This window comes from Meleagris gallopavo, chromosome 6 (assembly GCF_905368555.1).
Source record: "Meleagris gallopavo chromosome 6, MGAL_WU_HG_1.1, whole genome shotgun sequence".
NCBI lineage: Eukaryota > Metazoa > Chordata > Aves > Galliformes > Phasianidae > Meleagris > Meleagris gallopavo.
In genome coordinates, this window is record NC_139409.1 from 25,555,802 (window position 1) to 25,572,157 (window position 16,356).

Consider the following 16,356-nt stretch of genomic DNA (forward strand, 5'->3'; position numbering starts at 1 on the left):
CAATGTTACAATTTGGCTTCCTACTATATTTGAAATTAATAGAAACACATTTACCGAACCATATTCTTTTTTCCCTCCCTTTGTAATATCTACATGATAAAATATGAGGTAAAAAGGAACCAGATATAAATGCTGTTATTACAAAGAAATATTTTGATTGACCGACTCAGTTTATCAGTAAATGTTTATATGAAGTATAACAGCTCTAAATGAAGACCACCTGAGAATAATTTTAAAAGTTTATTGAATTTCAGTCAAATTCAACTCTGGAGGGTTAATTTTTGTCTGCTGACGTTCCTAATGGAAGATACAAAATAACTGGTTTATAAGAGGAAGAAACAGTAAAGAGGGGTTGGTTTTTGTTTACTTTGATTTGGTTTTATTTGATTCATTTTGGTTTTTCTTTTCTTTTTTTTTCTTTTTGTCTTTTTTTTTTTTCCTACTGAAATTCTCTTCTGAAGAAAACAGCTTGAGAAGTTTCCAATTTCCAACTAGTTTCTGAGTTCTTTTTCCCGTTCCTATTCATCAAATTTGTGGGGTTTTTTTCTTTTTTTTTTTTCTTTTAACCTACCAGCAATAGAAATTATACAAAAAACATTATACTCTAGAGATCTGAAGGATAAATGAGTAGGGCTTTGCTAACTACATGTATTCATTACAGTTCTTGTTATTTGTATGATATCCCTGGCCAATTTACATCCCCTTGAAAATACTCAGTTACTAAGCCATCCCTGAGGCTCAAAGCTCTGATTATAACAATTTTAATACAGTCAATCCTTTTTGCTTCTATAATTTTGCACATTCAGAAATTAAAATACAGATCCAAAACACACTTGAAGTTTTCTGAAAAAGCAATGAAGTTGCAGGCACAAACAAACCCAAAATAGAAAAGAATTATGCTACTATGTCTATACAACAACTACTGCATTACTACCACTTTTACAATCCAGTCATTTCTCTTTGAACGTGAAAGAGAATGAGTGAATAAGGGCCCAGTTAAAAAATAATAATAATAATAATTTGATATGTATATACATGTGTATGCAAGATTCTGAACTGGAAAGAGCTATGAGAGCTGACATAGAATGCTGATAAAATATCCAATATTGATGTTAATTTCTTAGTTGAGAAGTTTACAAAACTGAACTGGGTGAAAAACAAATTCCTTCCCTTTTTTTTTTTTTTTTTTTTTTTCAGCATTGTCAGAAATCTGTATGAAGAAATATCTGAGATAAGAAGAGAAAGTCAAATGCTCATGTGACAGGAAGACAAGATTACTTTGATGAGAAAGATAACTGTCTAAAACAATGCTGAGATAGAAAAAAAAGAGCTCAGAAGGTATAGCTGGAAAATGAGGAAGGGAGGCCCAGAAATTAACATTTGAAGAAGAAGATTTAGATGCATATTAAGCAAGTTAATTTCTCAGTTTATTTTTCTAACAGTTGTATTGACTTTTCTGTAAAGTACTCAGACAATAATGATTAAGTGCTTGGCATTTCCAAAAATACTTTTTGAAATACATCACTACAGTGCTGTTCAATAGCCAGAACTGCATTGGTGTTTTACCTATTTAAAGGTCAACACTTCTTTTTCAAGCTTGTAATCTATCTTGTGTCATTTTTGATTGCTGTTGTGGACTGAATGCTTGAAGGTATCCAGCTGGTTAGTTGTTTTACTAGTATACTGTGCTTCTTTCGGATTAGAATTTCAAAGTACATAGCAATCTTGATTAGTCTATTAACCCTAAAGCGACAAGTTGATTTAATTTGAGAACTGTGGCCAAAGAAAAAAAACTATGCAACTAACTACAAAATTCTAGTTGAAACACAAAAAAAATTACTATGGAAAAATAACTCTTGAATTAAAAATAAATAAATAAATAAATCTATATCGCAGTGCAGTAAGAAAGAAGAATCTCATAATTTTTCAATTTATACCTGTTCATTTAAAATAATAGTGATGTCACAAAGAAAATGAAATAAATGCTAAAAAAACCCCACATTACAAAAATAATAAATTGTCATGGTTTTATATTTTTTTTTTGTTTTGGTTTGGTTCTCAGTATTCCGCATCAATACATCATGTAGTATACTGGGAGTTAAAGTGTTAATGCTCCAATTCCAGGCACCTATCCCTATACGTTACAGAAGTCATGGGATCTGACCCTTCCGGGTGGGGCGGTCTCTTACTGCCTGGCAGTGGGTGCTGGAGGGTGCTTTCCTGGCCGTTCCAAGCTTTTCAGGTTTGAATCGGTATCGGGAACTCTCTCTCTCCTGTTTTATTTGATTTATTAGTCTCAATTTCAATCAGATTGTATTATATTGTGTTATCTTGCATTCCGATATCATAATTAGTAAAATAAGTTTTCCTCCATAGATTGTTGCCGCTGTTTTTTTGTTTTCCTCCCTTCCTTCCCATTTTGTGGGCTGGGAAGGGGAGGGCAGGGGTCTACCGCCCCCTGTCACGGGTGTAGATTGATCTCGTTAACTCCGTGACATAAATAAAGGTGTTTAGCTCTCTAATCAAACTATATATAAAAGAATTTCTTTTTTTATATTCATTCATTATCACAGAGTAAGACATTATGCAAGTGATTTAAGTAACTATTGATTCCATTAAGTCAACCACAGTAAAGGTCTACCACAAGAATTTACTTGCCTGAAATATTAATTGAAATGCATTTTGTTGAGTGTATAAGCTCCATTTTTGGAGAGTAGTATAGGGCTGCAGAGAAATTAAGAGATAAAGTTGTTTTATAGAGAACATGCAGACTGACAGTGTAAAGAAAGACTCTTTTTCAAGGATTTATAAGAGTGTTGCATTAAAAATGAGTGTCTGAAAAAAATGAAGGGTCAGAACCATGTGATAGATAAATGAGGAAAAATGGAAGCTGGAACTAGGGTAAAATTTTTTAGGTTTGAGTGATTTCTGTTCTTGAATAGGAAAGGAATAGAAACATGTCAGTTCTGTTGATTATGTTGATGTGTAAAGCTAAATTCTAATTCTTGTCCACTTGTGACAAATGTCATCATGGATGTATAACCTTATTCTGTCATTCTAAAACAGTTTCTAAGACATGAAGAAACAGAAGTCTAACTCCTTAATTTCCTTAGACATATTCACCAGCTCTCTCTCTTCAATAAATTATATATTAATTAAAACAATTTCTTAATTCATTAACAGTAATTTCTATCCCACTAAAATAGGTCTTTCTGCAGCAACTATAAACAGCTTGCTCTGAAAGTAATGCCGCCTATTGGTTTCCATGAAAACTACAACAAAAAGCACAATAACACTATTTGATGGAGGAAACACTCAGCTACACAACAGTATTCTTCAACATAGTCACCACCAGTAGCTATGCATTTTCACCAGCTATGAACAAAAGCCTGCATGCCATGCCTGTAAAAATCTGCCCCAGTTGTGATGACCCACTGTCTCCGTTGCCACTGCTAAAGTGCACCACCTACTGCCTCACTGTGCTCATATCCACTGTTTGATGTCCAGAAATACTCAGGAAACATTGATGAATGCCAATAAGTGCCATTTTTCCTGGATGAAGGAAATCAATGACATACCTTTTCTTTATACATACTTCTATGTCAGACACCATTTTGTTAGGATGTCCCTCTGCTGCCATCTGTCACACAGCCATAAAATCACAGAAACACAGCGTTGTAGGGGCTGGAATGGACCTCTAGAGAACATCTAGTCCAGCCTCCAGTCAAAGCACTCTCCCTAGACCAGGTTTCCAAGGTAGGCATCCAGGCAAGTTTTTAACATCTCCAGAGAAAGAGATTCCACAACCCTACTGGTCAAAAATTTTACAGAATATTGTGGGAAGGTTCAGTCTCTGCTGCCATATCACCAACATCTACCTTTGATGTCATGAGCCAACATAATAAAATAGGAGGCATCATTTTCAGAGCAGTCTTTGAAGTTGTATTTCTTTAGCAGAGCACAAAAAATCATCCCACTCTAGAACTAGCTAAGATTTTTCCAAAATATATTTTGAATGTGTAACTGCCACCTCTCAATTATTACTTAGAAAATGATCAGATTATTCTATTATATGAAGACACTTTGATCCTGGATTTTCAGGAAAGCCTATTATACACAGAACTGGGATAAAAGTTCTTCCATTGTCCCTTGTCCTTTTTATTGTTATTGTCCTTGAGGATTTTATAAGGTTGTCTAATATAGAGGTCGGACAAATCTATATACTTACTGATTTTGCATTGTAACCAAAACACAATATCCAAGTTTTTACATAAATTCTATAATAATCATGGATAATACTTAATACTGTGAAATCAATTTCAGGGAAAAAAAAAAAAAAAAGTTAATGTAGAACAAATAGATTCTCTATTGAAGACAACTACTAAAAAAAGATATAACATAGAAAATAGATTGGGGTAAAAATAAATCTGGATTGTCAGTCCTAATATTTTGGATTAGATTACCAAGGACTCAGTTGTTGCACAGAGGATATTGAGACTGACTTAAGTGTGGAAACAATTATTTTTGATTCCATATCAGATGGCATACTTAACTCTGAAGTTAATGAGAAAAGAAACAGGAAAAAGAAAACAAACAAACAAACAAAAAAAGACAGAGAAAGGAAAAATAAAGGAGGGGAAATAAAGAGAAGTGGAAAATTCTTTCCAATAGACAATCAGAAAAAAAAGAAATGGGGTGTGCCCTTTTTTTGGAACTTCTGGCATCCTCTCCAGTGCAACCAGTGCTTCCCTGAATACTTCTCAACAACCATGATATTTCAAGACCTACTGTTCTTCAGTTTAGATGCTTATTACACAAGTATTTCTGACTAGAGCATATGGATCAGGGCAAATATTTTCCCCTAGTATAAAGTTATAAAAAAAAAATTAAGCAAATATTGAAAAGTGAGGAGAAAGTAGGGAAGCAAAAGTGGATCTGTGGGTAATGATTCCTCATAATAAATGCAATGTCAGAGGCACAGCAACGGTCTAAACAGTCACAAAGTTTGACTCATAGATGCTGTGAAAGTAAGAACACTTTGAATTACAAGTCTGAGACAATCTGTAGAGAGAAAGTAGCAAGAAAAAGTATACATGTACTATTCTAATGTTGGCAATTAGAATCTCAGATCCCATGCTTTTCTCTAAACTGGAGAGATATCAATTTGAAGGCTGGATAAAGAATTGGTTGGTCATAGCCAGAGGGTTGCTGTCAACATCTCCAGGTCCAGGTGGAGGCCTCTGTTGAGTGGTATCCCCCAGAGGTCTGTCTCAGAATCACTCTTCAACATCTTTATCGATGACATAGATACTGGGATTGAGTGTACCCTCAGTAAGTTTGCTGCTGACACTAAGCTAAGTAGTTCTGTTAACACAATAGACAAAAGGGATGCCATCCAGAGGAATTTGGGCAGGCTCAAAAAGTGGGCATGCAAGAACATAATAAGGTTCAACAAGCCCAAGTGCAGGTATTGCTCGTGGGCTGAGATAGTTCCAGATATGAACACAGACTGAAAGAATTCCTTGAGAGCATGCCTGCTGAGAAGGACTTGGGGGTCCTGCTGGATGAAAAGATAGACATGAGCCAGCAGTGTGCTCCTGCAGCCTGGAAGGCCAACTGTATCTTGGGCTGCATCATAAAAGGATAGCCAGCATGGAGAGGGAGGTGTTTGTCCCTCTTGACTCTGCCCTGTGCGGCCCCTTCTGGAGTACTCGAAGCATGGAGCCCCCAGTACAAGAAGGATACAGAGCTGTTGGAGCAGGTACAGAAGAGGACCACAAAGATGTTCAAAGCAAGGGAGCATCTCCACTGCGAAGAAAAGTTGAGGGAGTTTGGCTTGCTTAGCTTGGAGAAGAGAAGGCTCCAGGGAAACCTCACTGCAGTCTTCCCTGCTTACAGGCAGGAGGAGGACTGACATATTACATGGTGTGATAATGATAAGATCCAGAGGAATGGCTTTAAACTAAAAGAGAAGAGATTTTGTTTAGATGTTAAGATGTTTTTTTTTTTACTTAGAGCAGTGGTGAGGTACTGAAACAGGCTGCCCAAAAAGACTGTGAATGCTCCGTCTCTGGTGGCATCATCAGGTTTGATGAGATACTGGGCAGTCTGATCTGGTGGTTGGCAACCCTGCCCGTGGGAGGGGGATTGAAACCAGATGATTCTGTCTGAGGCAAATCAGGAATAAATGGGAAGAAAAATCTACAGATGTTATAGAAGTAGTTTGGGTATGTATTGCAAACCTGATTTCACAATGAAGTGAAAAGCTTTTCCTTTCTACATCATGGCTCATACTGATAAAAAAAGACCAGTTTCAGGGGACTTTCCTGCCCATTTTTAATTTGTCCCTGGTTGTTCTTTCTTCGTCTCTCTCTTTTTATTTCTGTCAGTCTGTGTTATTTTAAACTACTTCTTCACTCTCCTTTTATCTTTTTCAGTTACTTCTGTGTTCCAGTTCTTGTTCCTTTTTTCCCTTCTCATTTCTTTTGAATTCTTCCCTTTTCCTCACATTTAATGTATGTCTCCACATTTTGATCCTCATGTCTGTCCTGTTCTTTGAGTGTTTCCTCTCAAATGCCAAAGCTCCATTTTCTCTTCATCATTACAAAATCCTACCACCTTCTCTTCCTGCCTCCTGTATGCCCCCCTTTATGCTCTGTGCTCCCCTAACCATTTTTATCTTTAATCCTCTTCAGCAGCCATGCCCTCAACCTTTTCAGCCTTCCTTCCCTCTAGCCATTTCTTTCAGAAACATACCCCAATAGTGAGGTGGCTCCATTTTTGCAGTAGATTGTGGATGTTCAAGTTAGAGAGTAAAAGTCAAGTAAGTTTATATTTGGTGAGGTGAAAGAGCAGATACCAATGAAAAGCTGTGAATGCTTCTGGAAGCTTGAAGTTATACATTTAGTTTTCCAGTCTCCTTCAGTACAGGAACACACTAAGATTCTTCAGCTAAATTTTATTTTAAAGTGCGAGGGGTAATAATAATACAGAGCAAATAGATTTATCTGGTAGCTTAATAAATCTGACTTGAAAGGGTGAATGTTTTTAAAATCTAATGTGTACCAATGATTAACTCCCTAATACTCCAATTAAATTTTATAAAGATGGAGAAAAAAATATGGGAAACACATGAAAGATGCAGTGAGGGTGGTCTTTCATGCACTTGGCTAAGGTAAGCTGGTCCTCAGGTATAAGTCTGCACTATGGGCTAGAGAAAATCAAAGTTGCAAGGACCTGAAAATCCACATATCACTCTTATCTAAATTCAGTAGTGCCCTGGTGTTTAGACAAGTGCTAGGATATGGCTGTTTTAACCATATATGCTCCTATATGCTCTTCCCTTCTGCATTCAGAGCTACGGAAATAGCACAGAGGAGAATATCAAATTCTCTCTGGTGCAGCACCTTTCTCTCTCTCTCTCTCTCTCTCTCTCTCTCTCTCAAATAAATAAATAAATAAATGAAAGACATACGACAGCTTCTATTGTATAAATATATTCCATTCCAATAGCTCTTGTAACCAACTAACCCAGCTCAGTGCAATTTCACCAGACTTAGAATTCATTTTCACAAGCCTCCATTAAGTTCACTCAAAGTTATGTACTTAACATCTTTTTGTCTTTTTTGTTTGTTTGCTTTTTGTTTTGTTTTGTTTGCTTGTTTTGATGAAAACAAGTATCAGGCTGATTCTCATTCAGATGCAAATATTAAACCCATCAAAATAGACTGAAAAGCTCTAAGCTTTTAAACTAAGAAGCAGGTGAGAAGCACCCGTTCGTTTACATCTGTATAGCAAAGGAAACAGTTAAAGAGGCAGACAGTGTTGTGATATTTCTAATTATGAAAAGTCACTTCTCAGCTAGTTTCTAACCATTTTTTGGGAAGAACTGCAGGAGCCTGTGCCAGGGAAAGAAAAGTATTTTATTGGAGACAAGAAATATTGCAAAGCATTAGGGAGACAAAGAAAGCACTTAGTGACTTCAAAGGATGTAACCAGGGGCAGAGTTTGACTGTGACTGCATCTAGCTGCATATCATTTCACAGTGTCCTGTGCTCTAAGTGGTGGTCTTACTTGCGTACTTGTAAATCCAGCGTATTTCTACAAAAGTCAACTGCTGTGAAATCGATGGACCAAATTGATGCTAGTGTAAATTACATCTCACTCTGTCCTTAAGTACTTGCTGTTTCTCAAGTAATGTATATGTTTTTAAAGTCTTCCTGATAGTTAATTTTTTTTTTCAGAAAATTTGCCTTCACTGATTTGGTGGAGTCTTAGCTGTAGACTCTCATTTTGCTTTTTTTGAACTCTCGCCATTTGAAGAGAAATAAGAAGGAAAAGCCTCTTAGCCATTTGCACATAACCAAGATGTTCTGCCAAAAAAGAGTGCAAATTTATCCTCTCCACTTTCTGTGCATTTGATTGTGGAATTGTGCATCTTTTGCTGACATTATTCACATATTTCAAAACTTCTTGATGTGCAGTTCTCTTAAAAAGACCCACTAACACATAGCTTCTTTTTTTTCCCCTCAAAATGAACCAGTAGATAACCTTCCTGGAATTAATGTCATTTCAATGGATACTGTCTGACAGTAGTAACTATGTTGCTTGTTTGTCAAGGCAGATAACAAAGCAGATGGTGCACCACAAGAACATACCTCTGCTGTTAATACAGCTCAGATAGCTGATCAGACAAAAAGTAAAACGAAATATAGTCTTTTACTCTTAAAATATTACTCAGCCTCAGACCTCTTGAATTCTGTCACTCTGAACAGAAATTATTGAGCTATTTGCCAAAGATGGTAGCCAGTTAAATAGAACAACAGCATATCTTATTTTGGCAGCAGGGTTAACAGGTAGATCTATCAAATCACCCCCGAATCACTGGGATGCCTTCACTTGAAAGGATATCTCCATATCTGCTACTTTCATTAATTATGCTCTCAAAATGGCTTCACTTGCTTTCAGTGATGCCACAGCTCCTGCTTCCTGTGCTGAATGTTTTTACTTCTTTGGCTGCAAGAAGCCAGGTTACACTACTTTAGCAGTTTATATTGCTTGTAATATATAGTACATGACAAATCTTTCTCCCAGATTACTTTTGTTTCTCTGAAGTACTAGTTCAAATCTGAAGGACCTAGTTTATATTTATTATTGTCAATTCGAATTGCAGTTGCTCCCAGACAGTCCATTTAGAATCCTACTGCATTAAGTTTCCCATGTAAACAATTTGATCCCTTCAGAAATTAAACATGTTATGTCTTTTTAAATGTAATTCTCATTCTTAAAAACAGATTCTTCCAATTTAGTCTAGGCATAGAGTCATCAGCATGCTTAGATGCATTCACTGAATTACGTTCAGTTAAAAGACTGCTAGATTACAAACTCTTTGGATGGGCAGACTTGCTTTGCCTCTCTGCTTTCAAAACATCATGTGTATGTAGTGTTTAAGGCTATTAATTATCATTGCAAAATTCTTTTATATGCTGCCATATAATTAGCTGATGGATCCAGGTTGTTACCTGTCCCATTGACATGACAGGTCTGCTCTCCATATTTCTCTACTTCTGCAAACATGCAAATGGAAAATGAAGCAAAGGTTTTTGGTGTGGTCCCAATCCTATGTTCTAATCTGCTCTAAAGAAGTCCAAAAAAGAAGGTACGAATTTTTTTCTTTGTTATGATTGTATATTTTTTCTGTGCTATATAGATTTATGTTTTCCTCGCAGATATACTCTTTTCAGCTCCACCTTCTTTCACCCCAGTAAATTTATAGTCCAGAAAAGCATATGTGCCCTGGAAAAGTTTGATGAAAGAGATAATGCCAAAGAATTATCTCCCTATTTTATTAGTCTGTACAGAAAATATACCAGATATTATCTGACTATGATACTTAAAAAATTATGTTAAAATGTAATTCTTCGTTACTTTAAAAGCTTACAATCCAGAATCATAGTGTAATTGTCAACTATGAAAAAAAGGTAGATGATAAGATTGGCAACACGAGATAATTCATGAAGTCAAACCTGCGTTCATGTGATTTGAAGTGCTAGCCTACAGACAAAAACTTTGCCACAGAAAATATGAAAATGGAAGTACAGAAATTCACAGCACCACTGGGAATCTCACTAATCTTAGAATAAACAGTAATGATAGTACCATGCTACATATTTTGTTGAAAGCCACATTTGTATTACATCTGCTTGACCCTTGCAATAAGAATCTTATCTATGCAAATGAAAACTCTTTCCCTTGTACTGACTATACTAATGTCCAGTTTTCTTTCTTGGTACTTTTTATGTGTTAAATATTGAAGTTTACTTACTGATGTCCTGAAAATTAAATCAGATAAGATTTTTAATGTTTTTATGTTTCTCTGATCCTCATTATTAAAGTAATAAGTTAATCATACTTGAGTTCACTTACTTTGTCACGTAGTTAAGCTGTATTTTGTATAGTCTTAACAAACTCTTGATTGGTAGGAAGTCACAAAAGCAGGTATCTTCTCATGATCTGTTTTTCAATAAAATGCAAATCAAAACTATTTGACTACACAGCGATTTACTGCCAATAAGTATCCCTCTTTTTTAATTATATCAGAAAAAAGTCTGCAAAAACAATTTTCTTGAAAAATATTCCTATTTTTGAACTTCCTTTCTCTGTAGTCTATGAAGCCTACCTCCTTCCTATTCTAATTGCCTAGTGCACTACCTGAATATCTGACCAAAATCTGTGAATGCCTACAAAGTAGAATTGAATCTAGTTGTAATTTGAATGTGGTAAACAGGTTTTATATATATATATATATATATTTGATTAATCAACTGTCAGTTAATGTATCTTAAAAAGTTCAGGTGAATTCACAATCTCTTCTTACCATTGTATATAAAATATTTTTTGTTTTTCTGATTTATCATTGATTGGTATAAGGAAATAAGGTCTGCAAAACAGAATGACATAATAATTTATTAAACAAGACTGGATACTAAACAAATTAAGTAGGTAATTTTTTAGAATTTTGAAGTTGAAATTCTCCACACAAGCAGATGAAGCTTGCTCAGTGCAATGCAGGTTTAAAATATGGGTAGTGTGTAAGCTGCAGAAAAGATTCCACCTTCTATCACAGAAAAATTGCTAAAATTGGGCATGGTTTTTTTTCCCATATGTCCATAATCTATCCTCTGAAAATCATTTCACCTGCCAGTTTGTCATATTAAGGGTTTATACCCTGTATGTACAGAATATAGTTAGTATCCTTAAGGTGTGAAGGCTAACGCAAGATTTCAGTGCAGTCTTTAGTTACTTATGGAAGAGTATATAAAAGACAGCAATAGACTTCCCTAGAAGTGCACAGTAACGGGACTGAAGGTAATGGACACCATTTCCAACAAGGAATATTACATTCAGGTATAAGGATAAAATTTGTAATGATAAGGGTGCTCAGACATTGGAACAGATGCCTAGAAGGTGATCGAGCCTCCATCCTTTGAGATATTTTGCCCCAATTACACAAGATCTTGAGCTAGTTCATCTAATTGGATATGGTTTAATCGGAGGAGCTGGACTAGAAAATCTCCTTCCAATGTACTTGATTCTGATTTTACTCATGAACTTAACAAGGAAATGTTTAGCCTTGATAATTTATATAAATTAACTAAATGAATTTAAATTGTACCTGCGATATAAACACTGAATCTGTGTTCCTAGTTGCTGGTAGACATTACCTTGCCAAAATACCCTTCACAGTCTCTTAGATTCATGCCAAAAGCTTTCATCTGAGTTTAGCAATGTTTTTCTACTTTCTCCAGTATCTTATTTCTTGGTAAAGACTGAATGAGGCTTGAAAGTGGTATGGTTCGCTGCCCAATTTTTAGCATACATCAAGGATTCAGAATAACAAATTCTTCAGTTCAAACATAATTTAAAGAGACAGACAGATAGAGAGACAGGGAAAGAAAGGGACAAGGAGGAAACACTGTTTTGATTTTATTTAAAATTATGTAATTAGTAAATATTAGTAAAACAAATATTTCCACAATTACTTGTTGCAGAATCTGTCACCTAATTACAGTGTCACCAATCTTAACATTTGTCAAAAGGCATTGGTAATATGAAGACAAAAAGGAAACTTTCCAGCTTTGTTAACTCCAGAGCTCAGAGCTTGACATTCACTTCTTGGTGGAAAACATATTCCAAATATGAAATGATTATCTAATGAAGTAGGCTGAACCTCTGGAGTGACTGAGATTTCTTCTTTTCAATGTGCCTCTTTTGTATTAAATATAGGCTAGGTTCAAAGTGCTCCTATTCTTGGAAATGATGAAGATTACCTATATAGAGACATGCATAGAAATGTAGTTTGCAATTATACCTGCCTTTAAGATACTCTAGTATTTTTCGCAAAGAAACATACTACTGAAGAACTACTGAGTACTTTGTGAAAAAACAGGTGGAGATATGAAATAATAGTAACAAAAACAGCATCAAAAAACTAATTCACTTAATCTGAAGAAATACTATATTGAGGTATTGAAATATCATAAGATCTGCTTATTAGCAGAAATGTCAGGTGAAACTTGATCTAAAGCATGAAAGACACATTGGAAACCATCCTCTCTCCTTGAGAAAAGATCAACCTACTCAAACAATTCTAGATATGTAAAGTTGAGGCCCTTTTTTAAAATGTCAGAGGTATTCCAGTCTTCTGTAGTCTTAACCGAACTTATACACAGGAATTTTCCACATTTCTTCTGTGATTATTTCACATCTTATCCACACACACACACGCACACATACACACACAAAAGAATAAACCAGAACTTCCATCACAGTATTCAAACTTTGCATGTTTAATAATGTCTTTTTTTTCCTTATTAAACTTCTTCACAATTGAATCTTAAATACTAAAAATGCATCTTCATTTATAATAGTGTTTTTACCATCCACAACACTTTTATCAAAGACAGTCTGCTAACGACATATTAACTCAGCCAGTCCATGTCCTACAAATGGCAACACAATCATACTCCTATAGCTACAGGAAAGAGTAGAAGATGAAGACCCAGTGCTGTTGCAATGGTTTTCAAGTCCTGGACTAGAACTAAGCTGCTTATTTAAGATCTAATATACTTTGGCTTAAGTACTTGATTATGATGAGCCAATATGCCCCATATCATAGTCCAGGTATTCACAGTCATATTACAATTCTGAACTATGTTTGTCTTCTGTCCATAAGCAGCAAAAATATCAGCACCTGTTTTCTTACAGCTAGATTGTCTGCATCTGAGATAGTGTTTATTATGTGTGGTTTATGCCTTGCTAACTCTCAAAAGAGAATCCTAATTTCGGTATGAGTATCCAGAGGATTGAAATAGAGCATGAAACTTAACATTGGCAAGAGTAATTTTTATGATAAAATTGTCCACTTACCCTTTGAGCAAACCTGATAATTTCTACTCAAGGAATCCCACTTTCATATTTGCCTATATATATTCAAGTTCTTTAATAACTGCTAAGGGTTAAAAAAACTTAAAGATCTAAAAACAATTCTGGGGAGGAAAGGGATTGCTTTTGAACTGGCAAAACCTGAATAACTCAACAATTTGTAAATCTTATAAATATGCCATTTTCTGCAGAGGAGGCTGTAGGGCCATGTGAGGCCATGTGCTTAATTTTAAGTCAGAAATATGTAGTAATCCTGAAGCATATAAAACTTAATTGGAGAAAATTTTAAAGGTCAAGGACAAACAACTGAATTTATTAAAATACTTCCAAATCACAGCAACAACCCAAAACAAGATATTCATACACTTTGAATATGCTGCATCTTTATAATCAAAGTTTACTGTGATTTGGGGATAAGATACACAAATGGTCTTTGCAGCATATTTCTGCCAATTTTTATTTCCTTTTTTTCTATTTCCTTGAGTTATTTCAGCATGAAAAAAGCAGTGACTTCTATATATTCACACTACAAATCTTCCTGATACATGCATATATAAGGGTCAAATTTGTGAAATATCTTGAGCCATAGTTTATTTGTTGATATCATTTATTATAATTGCAAATGACTTTTTTTTTTTTTTTTTCCCACTGAGAACTATGCCAGGTAGGACATAAGCATTTTAATTTTCCTGTATTAATGCATCTAAAACAAATATCCTGTTCCCCCTAATATGATCTGACCTGTAGTTCATCTTGCCATCTTAACACAGATTTGCATCTTTGTTCAGATTATTTAATTAAAGATAATAAGCATATAAACAGTGTTACTGGGCATACAGACTATATCCTAAGGTTCATGAAAAGTCTATCAAGAAAAGGAATTTAAAATCAGATACAGTCTGAAAGATAATGAATAAATAGAAACAATTCAAGTAAACAAAGAAACAAGGCTGGCAGATTTTAAATTACGGAAAGTAGCTAACTGATCTTGGCTTTTGATTCTCTCCCCCACCAGCAAAAAAAAAAAAAAAAAAGAAAAAAAAAAGAAAAAAAAATATTACAATAAGACACAAGTATTGTACTCAGATTTAGACTGCTAAGAGCACACGGTTATTGAGTCTTAAATAGCACTGTGATTATTTGAGCTTCTAAAGAAGCCGAGACATGTCGCCTTTCAGAGGGATTATTGGCATGAATAGCACAAAAGAATGAAGGAGACTTGAAGGGAGAAATGAAAGAATGAATAGGGAAAACATCTGTGTGAAAAAGCATCTGTGGAAAAACATTTTACACCTGTTGAGATATTAATGGAAACAAATTCTGAGTGCATGTAGAAGGAATAAATGACAGGAAGGGAGAATATTACTTGTTAAAATTATAATTGATATTGCAGTGGCAAAATCAAACTCTTACAAGTACAAAATGAGAGAACTCAAGTCTTTGAAGTGCAATTCTCTTCCCTGGAGGGTATGCTTTATGAAACACACTTTTAATGCATACTCAAAGACTGTATTTTTTCTGCATGTGACCTTTATCCCATTGAGTGAGTAAGATGGATAGTGACCAGTTATAAACACTAGCTATTCATTATTTTGTTTTACAATCATTGTTCATTCTATGGACTATCTATTGCACATGATTCTAAGGCTGCCTCATGGGATTTTCTCTGGCACTCAGCACTGTGATGCTTCACAAGCATTAATCTATCTTCATAAAATGTTATGTGATATGAGGGGTTATCCCCATATTACAGATATACATTGGAACAGCAAGACAGTGAGAGAGAAATTACCTGCTTATTAACAGTCCACATTTTAAGGTTTAGCAATTTATTTCTCAAGTTACACAAAACAGAACTTAGCACATTGAAGACAATATTCCAGTCAACTACATCTGTAGCTAAGAATGGCCAGAACAACTTAGATCAACAGACGTCTACTGTCTGTAATTACTTCTGCACTGACATCAAAGTAGAACTCTACAAATTACTGTGGAGTGACACAGTAACATACTATCTTCCACATAAGATGATCTAGTATTAAATGTGGAGGTTGGTGGCCCTGCATGTGGCAGGGGTGTTGGAGATTCATGATCCTTGAGCTCCTTTCCAACCCTGGCCATTCTGTAATTCTGTAAGATATGTTCATTCCATTTTAGTAATAATATAGAAATAATTATTAAAAACAATAATAATTATGAGTGTCATAATTATAATAAATATTTTCATGTTACTTGCCTATACATAACTTCCTATATTAGATATTTACTCTGCCTGAAAGAAACAGAACTAGGCTGTCTGGTCCTCAAAATATCCACTGATATTTGAAAATGTAAAGTTTTTTTTTTTTTTTTTTTTTTTTTTTTAACTGAAATGAGTTACAAGTTCCTTGCCTTTCCTAAAGCATTGGACTAAATAACACAAAAAACAACTTTGATATATCAAGAGAAAATATTGCCAGAGATTTAGTCTCCGTGGTAATAAGAGATTCATAATTTATTATTTTTTTTAAAGTTATGTGCTCTAGCAGCCCAGACTTTCCTAAACATCTTCCAGATCAGCCAATTCACCCTTCTTATTTGATTGCAGGAAAAGAATAAATAAATAAATAAATAAAATATTACTGATAGAAATCACAGAGCTGTCGTATAAAAGTGGACACTATTATTAGCATGACTTGTCCAAGATGGTTTTGAAGCCTGAAACTTTTACGGAAATCTATAAGACAGTAAACCTCTGGGAACTGCTAGTGGAGAAAAGACCTTCAGTTTGAATCAGAATTATTGTTCTGGACTTTTTCAGAAACTAAGTTTGAATTAGACATGTGTTCAAAATTTCCTGTTGGAAAGCGTGAGCAGATGCCTATTCACTGTGCTAATTTTTCTGTTTATGCTTTTTTATGTATATTGGATAGC

General features: G+C 34.8%; 1 long non-coding RNA gene across 1 annotated transcript in view; it reads left to right on the forward strand.

Moving 5' to 3' along the window:
• The first annotated feature begins 1,995 nt into the window (after window positions 1–1,995).
• Window positions 1,996–16,356, forward strand: part of LOC104911402 (uncharacterized) — an 80,958-nt gene continuing 66,597 nt past the window's right edge. Inside the window, exons 1-2 of the long non-coding RNA XR_014884246.1 lie at window positions 1,996–2,242; window positions 9,542–9,658. This is a non-coding gene — a long non-coding RNA (uncharacterized LOC104911402). The remainder of the gene's footprint in view (window positions 2,243–9,541; window positions 9,659–16,356) is intronic.